This window comes from Lutra lutra, chromosome 5 (assembly GCF_902655055.1).
Source record: "Lutra lutra chromosome 5, mLutLut1.2, whole genome shotgun sequence".
Taxonomy (NCBI): domain Eukaryota; kingdom Metazoa; phylum Chordata; class Mammalia; order Carnivora; family Mustelidae; genus Lutra; species Lutra lutra.
This window is the reverse complement of record NC_062282.1, coordinates 153,549,707-153,561,089: the sequence shown is the minus strand read 5'-3', so window position 1 is coordinate 153,561,089 and position 11,383 is coordinate 153,549,707. Positions and strand designations below refer to the sequence as shown.

Genomic DNA, 11,383 nt, shown 5'->3' with positions numbered 1-11,383 from the left:
ATGAGTATGTGCAGGTGGCATCCCTGAGGATTCAGAGCTTCAGTGGACCATGAGTGCTCCCACTGCATAACTCACTGAGCTGTCTTGCCAGTTTCTACACTGACTTGACTGGGCATAATTCAAAAAGGAAAAGCTCATATTCATTCCATTCTTCTGGAGCTCTGTGATAACATTAATAGCACCCCAATGAGATGTATTCCACATAGAGTATTTTGGCATTTCATCAAGTAATCACTAAAAAATACAGGGCCTAGTTGTTCTATAATACTCATAGCCCCATTGGCAGAAATCAGAAGAAACCATGGAGATTACTAGGATCTGCTAGCTATTTACTAAAGAGTTTTCAGAATTCCTGTTCTTTTGACTCACTCAGAGTTCCAACCAGTACAGGAATAATGGTTAACTCATCCTTATGGCTTTCCATGGCTTTAGCTGTATAAGGCAAATGCATTTCAGTGCTGTGTTCATCTCCATCTGTCTACAGAGACACGCGTTCAAACATTCCTGTTTCCATAGTTCTCCGTCAATCTTTCGATCAATACAAGGTCACACAGAGTTGTCCTACATAAATCCACCCTGGAAAGTGCACATGGAGAGAGGGGCACATGAAGAGAAAGTTGAGGGTTCTCGGGATAATAGATGGATCCACCTGTTTGTAAGCATGAGCAGCACAAGACCCACAGTACGTATATCCTGATGGGTTACAGGTCTTTCTGTAGACTGTACTTGTGAGAGCCAACTTCTAGCAGTGCATTCAGCTGCGGTCCTGAGGCTGTGTACCAGCTCCGGCATGACTGGCTTCCCAGCAGACCACAGGGTTGGACATCTTGATGCCTGTGCTGCCTGTGGTGCCGAGGATGAATAAGGAGGCAGCTGTGGCAGGAGCCGCCCTGCAATGGGACAAGACACGGCAGGCCCAGCCCAGGAGGAGGAGGAAAAAGAGGAGGCAGCAGCCCAGGAGAAGGAGATGGCAGCTGGGGGAGTCGCAGCGGAAGCAACAATCACGGCAAACTCTGGTGACTGCCAGAAGATGGGTCCTGGGGCAACTTCACCAAAGCCTGGAAAGCCCTGGCCTTGCCCCCAATTTGCCACTGCTCCCCAGCCACTGCTGGTTCTGCGGATCCACCCCCATATTCCCCTCTCCTCCCAGCTGCCCTCCCCGAGCCACCACTGGTGACTTCACCACCATGACTCTATGCCCACTGCCTCCCCCCAGCTCCTGCTGGACTCCCTGCACCAACACCTACCCCAACCAAGGCCCTCCTGCCCACCCTGCCCCACAGCTCTGTACCATATCTTTGTTATCCATTCATCAGTAGACAGACATTTGGGCTCTTTCCATAATTTGGCTATTGTTGATAATGCTATTAGAAACATCAGGGTTCATGTGCCCCCTCAAATCAGGAATTTTGTATTCTTTGGGTAAATACCGAATAGTGGAATTGCTGGTATGATCTCTTCTTAATAAAACATCAGGACAGGGGGTGCCTGGGTGGCTCAGTGGGTTAAAGCCTCTGCCTTCGGCTCAGGTGTCAATCTTAGGGTCCTGGGATCGAGCCCCATGTCGTGCTCTGTTCAGCAGGGTGCCTGCTTCCCTTCCTCTCTCTCTGCCTGCCTCTCTACCTACTTGTGATCTCTGTCAAATAAATAAATAAAATCTTAAAAAAAAAAAAAACAGGACAGGAAACATAAAAGGCTTTCCTAACAGAGATAAGGCATGCTTAAAACGCCAAGAGGGAAGAATTCATCCCCCAAAAAAAAGAACAAGAAAAGGTCACAGCCAGGGATCTAATCAAAGCAGATATAAGTAATATGCCTGCACCAGATTTTAAAACAAAAATGGTAAGGATACTAGCTAGGCTTGAGAAAAGCATAGAAGACACCAGGAAGTCCCTTACTACAGAGATAAAAGAGCTAAAAACTAGTCAGGCTGAAATTTTAAAAATGTTATAACTGAGATGCAAAACCACTGCATGTAATGTCCATAAGGATAGAAGAAGTAGAGGAACAGGTAAGTGCATAAAAAATAAAATCATGGAAAATAATGAAGCTGAAACATAGAGGGAAAGAAAAATGTTAGATCAGGATTCTAGAGTTAGGGAACTGAGTGATTCCATAAAGCATATTTGTATCATGAGATTACCAACAGAAGAAAAGAAGAAAAAAGAGCAGAAGGTTAATCTGAACAAATTATAACTGAAAAATTCTTTTTTTCATGTTAAATTAGCAAACATATAGTACATCATTAGTTTTGATGTAGTGTTCAACAATTCATTAGTTGCATATAACACCAGCACTCATCACAACACAAACCCTCCTTAATACCCATCACACTGTGGAAGGAAGCAGACATTCAAATCCAGCATGCACAGAGAACTCCCATCAAAATTAACAAAAGCAAGCTAACACCAATACATATCATAGTAAAATTTGGAAAATATAGAGATAAAGGTAAAATCCTATAAGCAGCAAGACAAAAAAGTCTTAACTTAAAAGTTAAGTCATAACTTAACTTATGAGGGAAGACAAATGAAACTAGCAGTAGATTTCTCCACAGAAACTTGGCAGACCAGAAAAAAGTGGCATGATATATTTAATGTGCTTAATGGGTAAATCAGTAGTGAAGAACACTTTATCCCGCAAGGCTGTCATTCAGAATACAAGAGATAAAGAATTTCCCAGACAAACAAAACCTAAGGAGTTGATAATCACAAACCAGCCCTGCAACAAATATGAAAGCAGACTCTTTCGATGGGGGAAAAAAATAGTGACAAAGACTAGACAGAAATAGAGAAAATCTCCAGAAACAATAACTTAACAGGAAATACAATGGCAATAAATTCATTTCTATCAATAAGTAACCTGAAATAAAAAGACTAAATGCTCCAATCCAAAGGGTATCAGAATGGATTAAAAAAAATTTATATGCTGCCTACAAGAGACTCATTTTATTTTTTTTTAAGATTTTACTTATTTATTTGACAGAGAGAGATCACAAGCAGACAGAGGCAGGCAGAGAGAGAGGAGGAAGCAGGCCCCCTGCTGAGCAGAGAGCCCGATGCGGGGCTCGATCCCGGGACCCTGAGATCATGACCTGAGCCGAAGGCAGCGGCTTAACCCACTGAGCCACCCAGGTGCCCCAAGAGACTCATTTTAGACCTAAAGATACCTGTAGATTGAAAGTGAGGGGATGGAAAGCTATCAATCATGCTAATGGACAACAAAAAAAGCCAGAGTAGCCATACTTATATCAGACAAACAATATTTTAAACCAGGCTGTTTAAAGGGCTAGGATGAAGAAGGACATTATATTATAATTAAGGATCTACCCATCAATAATATCTACAATTGTACATATTTATGGCCCCAACTTGGAAGCACCCAAATACATAAATCATTTAAAAGAAACTCATGGATAATAATACAATAATAGTAGGAGAGTTTAATACCCCACTTATAGCAGTGGATGGATCATCTAAGCAAAAAATCAATAAGGAAAAAAAAGGGTTTGAGTGACACACTGGACCAGATGGATTTAAGACATATATTCAGAACATTTCATCCTAAAGCAGCAGAATACACATCCTATTAAAGTGCACATGGAACATCCTCCAGAATAGATCCCATACTGGGTCACAAATCAGGCCTCAACAAATACAAAAAGATTGAGACCATAACATGCATTTTTTAAAGACTACAGCTTTATGAAACTTCAAGTCAACCATAAGAAAAAAGTTGGAAAGACCACAAATACATGGAGGTAAAAGAACATCCTGCTAAAGAATGAATGAGTCAACCAGAAAATTGAAGAAGAAATTTTTTTAAATACATGTAAACAAATGAAAATGAATACATGACAGTCCAAAACATTTGGGATTCAACCAAGCAATCATAAGAGAGAAGTGTATAGGTCTATATACTGGGCTACCTCAAGAAACAAGAAAAATTTCAAATACACAACCTAAAGGAGCTAGAAAAAGAACAGAAAATGAAGCCTAAAACCAGCAGAAGGGAAACAATAAAGATCAAATGAGAAATAAATGACATAGACACAAACAAACCAAAAAACAAACAAACAAACAGAATAGATCAATAAACTAGGGGCTGGATATTTGAAAGAATTAATAAATTAATAAACCCCTAGTCAAACTTATCAAAAAGAAAAGAAAAAGGACACAACATCAAGAATGAAAGCAATCACAACCAATATCAAAGAAATACAAACAATTATAAAAGAATGTTATGAAAAACTTTATGCCAACAAATGGGGAAATATGAAAGAAATGGATAAATTCCAAAAAATATAAACTACTGAAACAGGAAAAAATAGAAAATTTGAACACACCCATAATCAGTAAAGAAATTGCAACAGGAATCAAAAATCTCCCCACAAACAAAAGTCCAAGGCCAGATGGCTTCCCAGGGGAATTCAACCAAACATTTAAAGAATTAATACCTATTCTTCTTGAACTGCTTCAAAAAACAGAAATGCAAGGAAAACATCCAAAGTCATTCTACAAAGCCAGCATTACCTAGATTTCAAAGCCAAAGATTCCACTAAAAGGAGAATTACAGGCCAATATCCCTGATAAACACAGATGCAAAGAATTCTGAACAAAATACCAACAAATCAAATCCAAAATATATTAAAAGAACTATTCACCACAATCAAGTGGGATTTATTCCTAGGATGAAGGGTGGTTCAATACCCACAAATCAATCAACGTGATGCACCTCATTAATAAAAGAATTGATAATTACCATTTGATCCTCTCAATAAATAAAAAAAAGCATTTGACAAGTGCAGCATTCATTGATTAAAAAAAAAAAACATACTCAGGAAAAAATATCAAGATGGAGGAAGAGTAGGGACCACATTTCATCTGGTCCCTTGAATTTACCTGGAAATCTATCAAACCATTCTGAACACCCACAAATTCAGCCTGAAATGTAAGAAAATACAACTGGAACTCTACAAGTAGAAAATCAATGTAGGAGGTACAGAGTTGTAAACTTGAAGGGAGATAAATGGGGGGTGGGGGGAGGCTCCATAAGCTGGCTACTGGAAACTGATATAATACCAGAACACAAAATCAAAATCTTTAGAAAACTGTTCGAGTGAGAGACTATCCCTTTCTGAAAGGGGCACAGAGGATGAAAAAGGCAGAATTCTTGGTGGATCATTGTGGTCTTAGGATCCCAGGAGATACAGAAAGAATGGGGGTGTCTGAGGGGTGCCTGGGTGGCTCAGTGGGTTAAGCCTCTTCCTCCAGCTCAAATCATGATCTCGGGGTCCCGGGATCGAGCCCCGCATTGGGCTTTCTGCTCAGCAGGGAGCCTGCTTCCCCCCTCTCTCTCTGCCTTCCTCTCCGCCTACTTGTGATCCCTTTCTCTCTGTCAAATAAATAAAATCGTAAAAAAAAAAAATGGGGGTGTCTGAACAGATAGAGTGCCCAAGCAGTGGAGCTGTGAAATGGTTACAGTCAGCAAGCCCAGGAAGGACTCCCAGCTCAGGACAACATAAACCTTGAGTAAGACCAGTACAGAGACTGTTCTTTGCCTGAGCAGCCTGAAAAGGACTGGAATGTGGGGACAGTTTACCATCCCCTAGGATGATAAGAGGGCTGTGCTCATGACTATGCAACAATTCTCAGGGCAATGGCGACCCCAGAAAGGACAGTAGGGTGGCGCCCAGGCATGATCTGAGAGCACACATGAGCCTGCAACCACTCACACTGGTAATGGCACAAAGGGCAGTGATGCTCATGGGCCCCTGGGACTCCCCCTTGGGAGGATTGCAGTGAGCATGCACCAAAAGAGTCTGCTAAGCTTGGCACACACAAAAGTGAAAACAGTTTGTCCCAGAGGTTTATTGAAGAAGGGGAACCACAATCTCTCAGATCTGGGCCAGATATCTGTGCTTGGGCATTTTTGCTCTAATCCTCTGAAGAGGCTCAGAAAGCCTCCAGGAAACAAAAGCCACACAAAGGACCATTTATCACTAAGCCCATCCCCCTGACAAGGGGTGGGGCAACTACCCCCAGGCAAACACACCTGAGAAGAAGCACAGCAGACCCCTACCTGGAAGACAGACTGGAAGAACAGGTGGACTACAATTTTATGGATCCCAGAAGACTATAAAACTCCAACACCAAAAGAAAATAGTATACTGAGCTACAGGTGTGTTCTCACTACACATTTATCATTCAACTAAAATTTTCCATATCTTTTTTTTTAATATTTTATTTATTTATTTGACAGACAGAGATCACAAGTAGGCAGAGAGGCAGGCAGAGAGAGAGAGAGGAGGAAGCAGGCTCCCCACCGAGCAGAGAGTCCGATGTGGGGCTCGATCCCAGGACCCTGGGATCATGACCTGAGCCGAAGGCAGAAGCTTTAACCCACTGAGCCACCCAGGCGCCCCTCCATATATTTTTTTTAATTTAAATTCAATTAGCCAAGGTATAGAATTATATTATATATATATTATATATTTTATATATTATATATGTATAATGTATATTATAATATTATTATATAGTTTTTTATATAATGTTCAAAGATTTATTACTTGAGTTTATCACCCAGTGCTTATCATATCAGGTGCCCTCTTTAATGCCAATCACCCAGTTACCCATCCCCCACCAACTCCCTTTCCACAACCCTCAGTTTGTTTCCTGAAGTCAAGAATCTCATATGCTTTGTCTTCCTCTCTTATTTCTTCCAATTCAATTCCCCACTTACCCCTATAATCCTCTGCAATATTCCTTATGTTCTAAATATGAGTGAAACCATATAATTGTGTTCTCTGATTGACTTATTTCATTTAACATAATATCCTCCAATTCCATCCAGGTTGATGCCTGCAGCTCCCCCTGCTTGTGCACGCTCTCTTTCTGGAATATAAATAAATAAAAACTTTTTAAAAATAACCAAAGTAAGGCAACATATCAAGAATAATACATTCATAGTAGGAGACTTCAACACTCAACCCAGAGCAATGGAAAGATCATCTAAGCAGAAGATCAACAAGGAAACAAGAGCTTTGAAGGATACATTGGACCAGATGAACTTTGGGGATTTATACAGAACATTCCATCCTAAAACAACAGAATACTCAAGTGTGTGTGGAACTTTCTCCAGAATAGACCACATCCTGTGTCATAAATCAGGTCTCAACTAATAAGAAAAGATTGAGATTATTCCCTGCATATTTTCAGACCACAATTCATTGAAACTGTAATGCAATCACAAGAAGAAATTTGGAAGGAGATCACAGCTTTGTAGTAAAGCTTGAAATCAGGTAATGTGATGCCCCCAGTTTTATTTTTGTTTTCCAACATTTCCTTAGTGATTCGGGGTCTCTTCTGATTCCATACAAATTTTAGGATTATTTGCTCCAGCTCTTTGAAAAATACCAGTGGAATTTTGATCAGAATGGCATTAAAAGTATAGATTGCTCTAGGCATTATAGACATTTTAACAATGTTTATCACTTGGAGGTTAGAGATCATCCTACTAACGAATGAATGGGTCAACCAGGATATGAAAGAAGAACTTAAACAATTCATGGAAACTAATGAGAATGAAAACATCCATTCAAAATTTATGGGATACTGCAAAGGCTGTCCTAAGAGAGAAATAAAGCCATCCAAGCCTCTCTCAAAAAATTAGAAAAATCCCAAGTGCACAAACTAACCTTACATCTAAGGGATCTGGAGAAAAAACAACAAAGAAGGCCTAAACCAAGCAGGAGAAGAGAAATAAACAAGATTAGAGCACAAATAAATGAAATGGGAACCAGAAGAGCAGTATAACAGATCAATGAAACTAGAAGCTGGTTCTTTGAAAAAGTTAATAAGATGGATAAACCCCTAGCCAGACTTATCCAAAAGAAAATAGAAAAGACCCAAATTAATCAAAACATGAATGAAAAGGAAGAGATCACAAATAATACAAAGAAAATAGAAACAATTGTTAGAAATTTTTATCAGCAAGTATATGCCAATAAATTAGGCAATCTAGAAAAAATGGATGGATTCCTGGAAATTTAAAACCTAGCAAGACTAAAATAGGAAGAGGTAGAAAATCTGAACAGACCAATAACCAGCAAGGAAATTGAAGCAATCATCAAAAATTTCCCAAAAAAAACTAGATTTGAGGGCCAGATGGCTTTCCGGGGGAATTCTATCCCACATTTAAAGAAGAAATCATACCTATTGCACTGAAGGTGTTTCAAAAAATAGAAATGGAAGAAAAACTTCCAAATTCTTTCTATGAGGCCAGCATTTTTTTTTTATTATTTCTTTTCAGCATAACAGTATTCATTGTTTTTGCACCACACACAGTGCTCCATGCAATACATGCCCTCCTTAATACCCACCACCTGGCTCCCCCAACCTCTCACTCCCTGCCCCTTCAAAACCTTCAGGTTGTTTTTCAGAGTCCATAGTCTCTCATGGTTCATCTCCCCTTCCAATTTCCCCCAACTCCCTTCTCCTCTCCATCTCCCCCATGTCCTCTGTGTTATTTGTTATGCTCCACAAATAAGTGAATCCACATGATACTTGACTCTCTCTGCTTGACTTATTTCACTCAGCAGAATCTCTTCCTGTCCCATCCATGTTGCTACAAAAGTTGGGTATTCATCCTTTCTGATGGAGGCATAATACTCCATAGTGTATATGGACCACATCTTCCTTATCCATTCATCCATCAAAGGGCATCTTGGTTCTCTCCACAGTTTGGTGACCGTGGCCATTGCTGCTATAAACATTGGGGTACAGATGGCCCTTCTTTTCATTACATCTGTATCTTTGGGGTAAAAACCCAGTAGTGCAATTGCAGGGTCATAGGGAAGTTCTATTTTTAATTTCTTGAGAAATCTCCACACTGTTCTCCAAAGTGGCTGCACCAACTTACATTCCCACCAACAGTGTAAGAGGGTTCCCCTTTCTCCACATCCTCTCCAACACACGTTGTTTCCTGTCTTGCTAATTTGAGGCCATCATTATCTTGATCCCACAACCAGACAAAGACCTTATCAAAAAGGAGACTTACAGACCTATATCCCTGATGAACATGGAAGCCAAAATACTCACCAAGATCCTAGCCAATAGGATCCAACAATACATTAAGAGGATTATTCACCATGACCACATGGGATTTATTCCTAGAATGTACAGATGGTTTAACATTCACAAATCAATCAACATGACAGATCACATTAATAAAGACAAGAACCATAGGATCCTCCCAATTGATGCAGAGAAAGAATTTGACAAAATACATCATCCTTTCTTTGTTGAAACTCTTCAACATATGGGGATAGAAGGAACATACCTCAATACCATAAAAACCAAGTATGAAAAGTCCACAGTGAATATCATTCTCAATGGGAAAAACTGAAAGCTTTTACCTTAAGGTCAAGGACACAACAGTGATGCCCACTCTCACCACTATTGTTCAACATAGTTGAACATAGTTCAACTAAAAGTCTAGCCTCAGCAATCAGACAATAAAAAGAAATAAAATGTATTCAAATTGGCAAAGAAGTCAAATTCTCTCTATATATAAATGACATAATACTTTATGTGAAAAAAACAAAAAACTCCACCCCAAAATGCTAGACCTCATACAACAATTCAGCAATGTGACAAGATACAGAATCAATGTACAGAAATCATTTGCATTTCTATAAACTAACAATGAGACTGAAGAAAGAGAAATTAAGGAATCAATCCTATTTACAATTGCACCAAAAACCATAAGATACCTAGGCATAAAGCTATCCAAACAGGTAAAGGATCTGCACTCTAGAAACTAAAGAACACTGATGAAAGAATCGAGGAAGACAGAAAGTTATGGAAAAATATTCCATACTCATGGATTGGAAGAACAAATATTGTGAAAATGTCTATGCTGCCCGGAGCAATCTACACATTCAAAGCAGTCCCTATCAAAATACCATCAACATATTTCACAGAGATGCAACAATCTTAAAATTTGTATGGAACCATAGAAGACCTGGAATAGCCAGGGGAATGTTGAAAAAGAAAACCAAAGCTAGGGCATCACATTTCCTGACTTCAAGCAATGTTACAAAGCTGTGATCATCAAGACATCATGGTACTGGCACAAAAACAGACACATAGATCGATAGAACAGAGTAGAGAACCCAGAAATGGACCTTCAACACTATGATCAACAAATCTTTGACAAAGCAGGAAAGAATATTCAATGGATAAAAGACAGTCTCTCTGATAAGTGGTGGTAGGAAAATTGGACTGCCACATGCAGAAGAATGAAACTGGACCATTCTCTTTCACCATACATGAAGATAAACTCAAAATGGATGAAAGATCTAAATGTGACACAGGAACCCATTGAAGTCCTAGAGGAGAATATGGGCAGCAAGCTCTTCAACTTTGGTTGCAGAGACATCTTGCTCGACACATCTCTAAAGCAAGGGAAACAAAAGCAAAAATGAACTATTGGGACTTGTTCAGGATAAATAGCTTCTGCACAGTAAAGAGAATAATCAACATAACCAAAAGGCAAACTATAGAATGAGAGAAGATATTTGCAAATGACACATCAGATAAAGGGCCATAATGTACTTATCAAAGTAAATAATCCAGTCAAGGAATGGGCAGAAGACATGAATAAACATTCTAGATGGCTAACTAGCTCACAAAAAGATGCTCAATATCAATCATTATCACAGAAATGCAAATAAAATTTACAATAAGATACCACCTCATATCAGTCATAATTGCTAAAATTAACAACACAGGAAACAACACCCTTGCTGTCAAGGATGCAGGGAATGGAGAACGTTTCACTATTGGTGGTAATGCAAAACTGGTGCAGCCACTCTGGAAAACAGTATGCAGATTCCTCAAAAAGTGAAAAATAGAACTAATTAAGACCTAACAATTGCACAACTAGGTGTTTACCCAAAGGACAAAAGTACTGATTCAGGGGCACCTGGATGGCTCAGTTGGTGGGGCCTCTGCCTTTGGCTCGGGTCATGGTCCCAGGGTCCTGGGATCAAGCCCCGAATCAGGCTCTCAGCTCAGCAGGGAGCCTGCTTCCCTCTCTCTCTCTGCCTGCCTCTCTGCCTACTTGTGATCTCTGTCAAGTAAATAAATAAAATCTTGAAAAAAAAAATACTGATTCAAAAGGACACATGCACCCTGATGTTTATAGTAGTATTATGAACAATAACCAAATTATGGAAAGAGTCCAAATATCCATTGACTGAGAAATGAATAAGGAAGATATGCTATATACATGTTTTATATATATATATATTTATATATATATATATATATATATATATGTTATATAGTACATATTATATACATCCCATATCCTATAT

At 39.3% G+C, this 11,383-nt stretch overlaps 1 pseudogene; it reads right to left on the bottom strand.

Moving 5' to 3' along the window:
- Nucleotides 1–826, bottom strand: LOC125100699 (protein MEMO1-like; annotated as a pseudogene).
- Between the last annotated feature and the right edge of the window lie 10,557 nt (nt 827–11,383).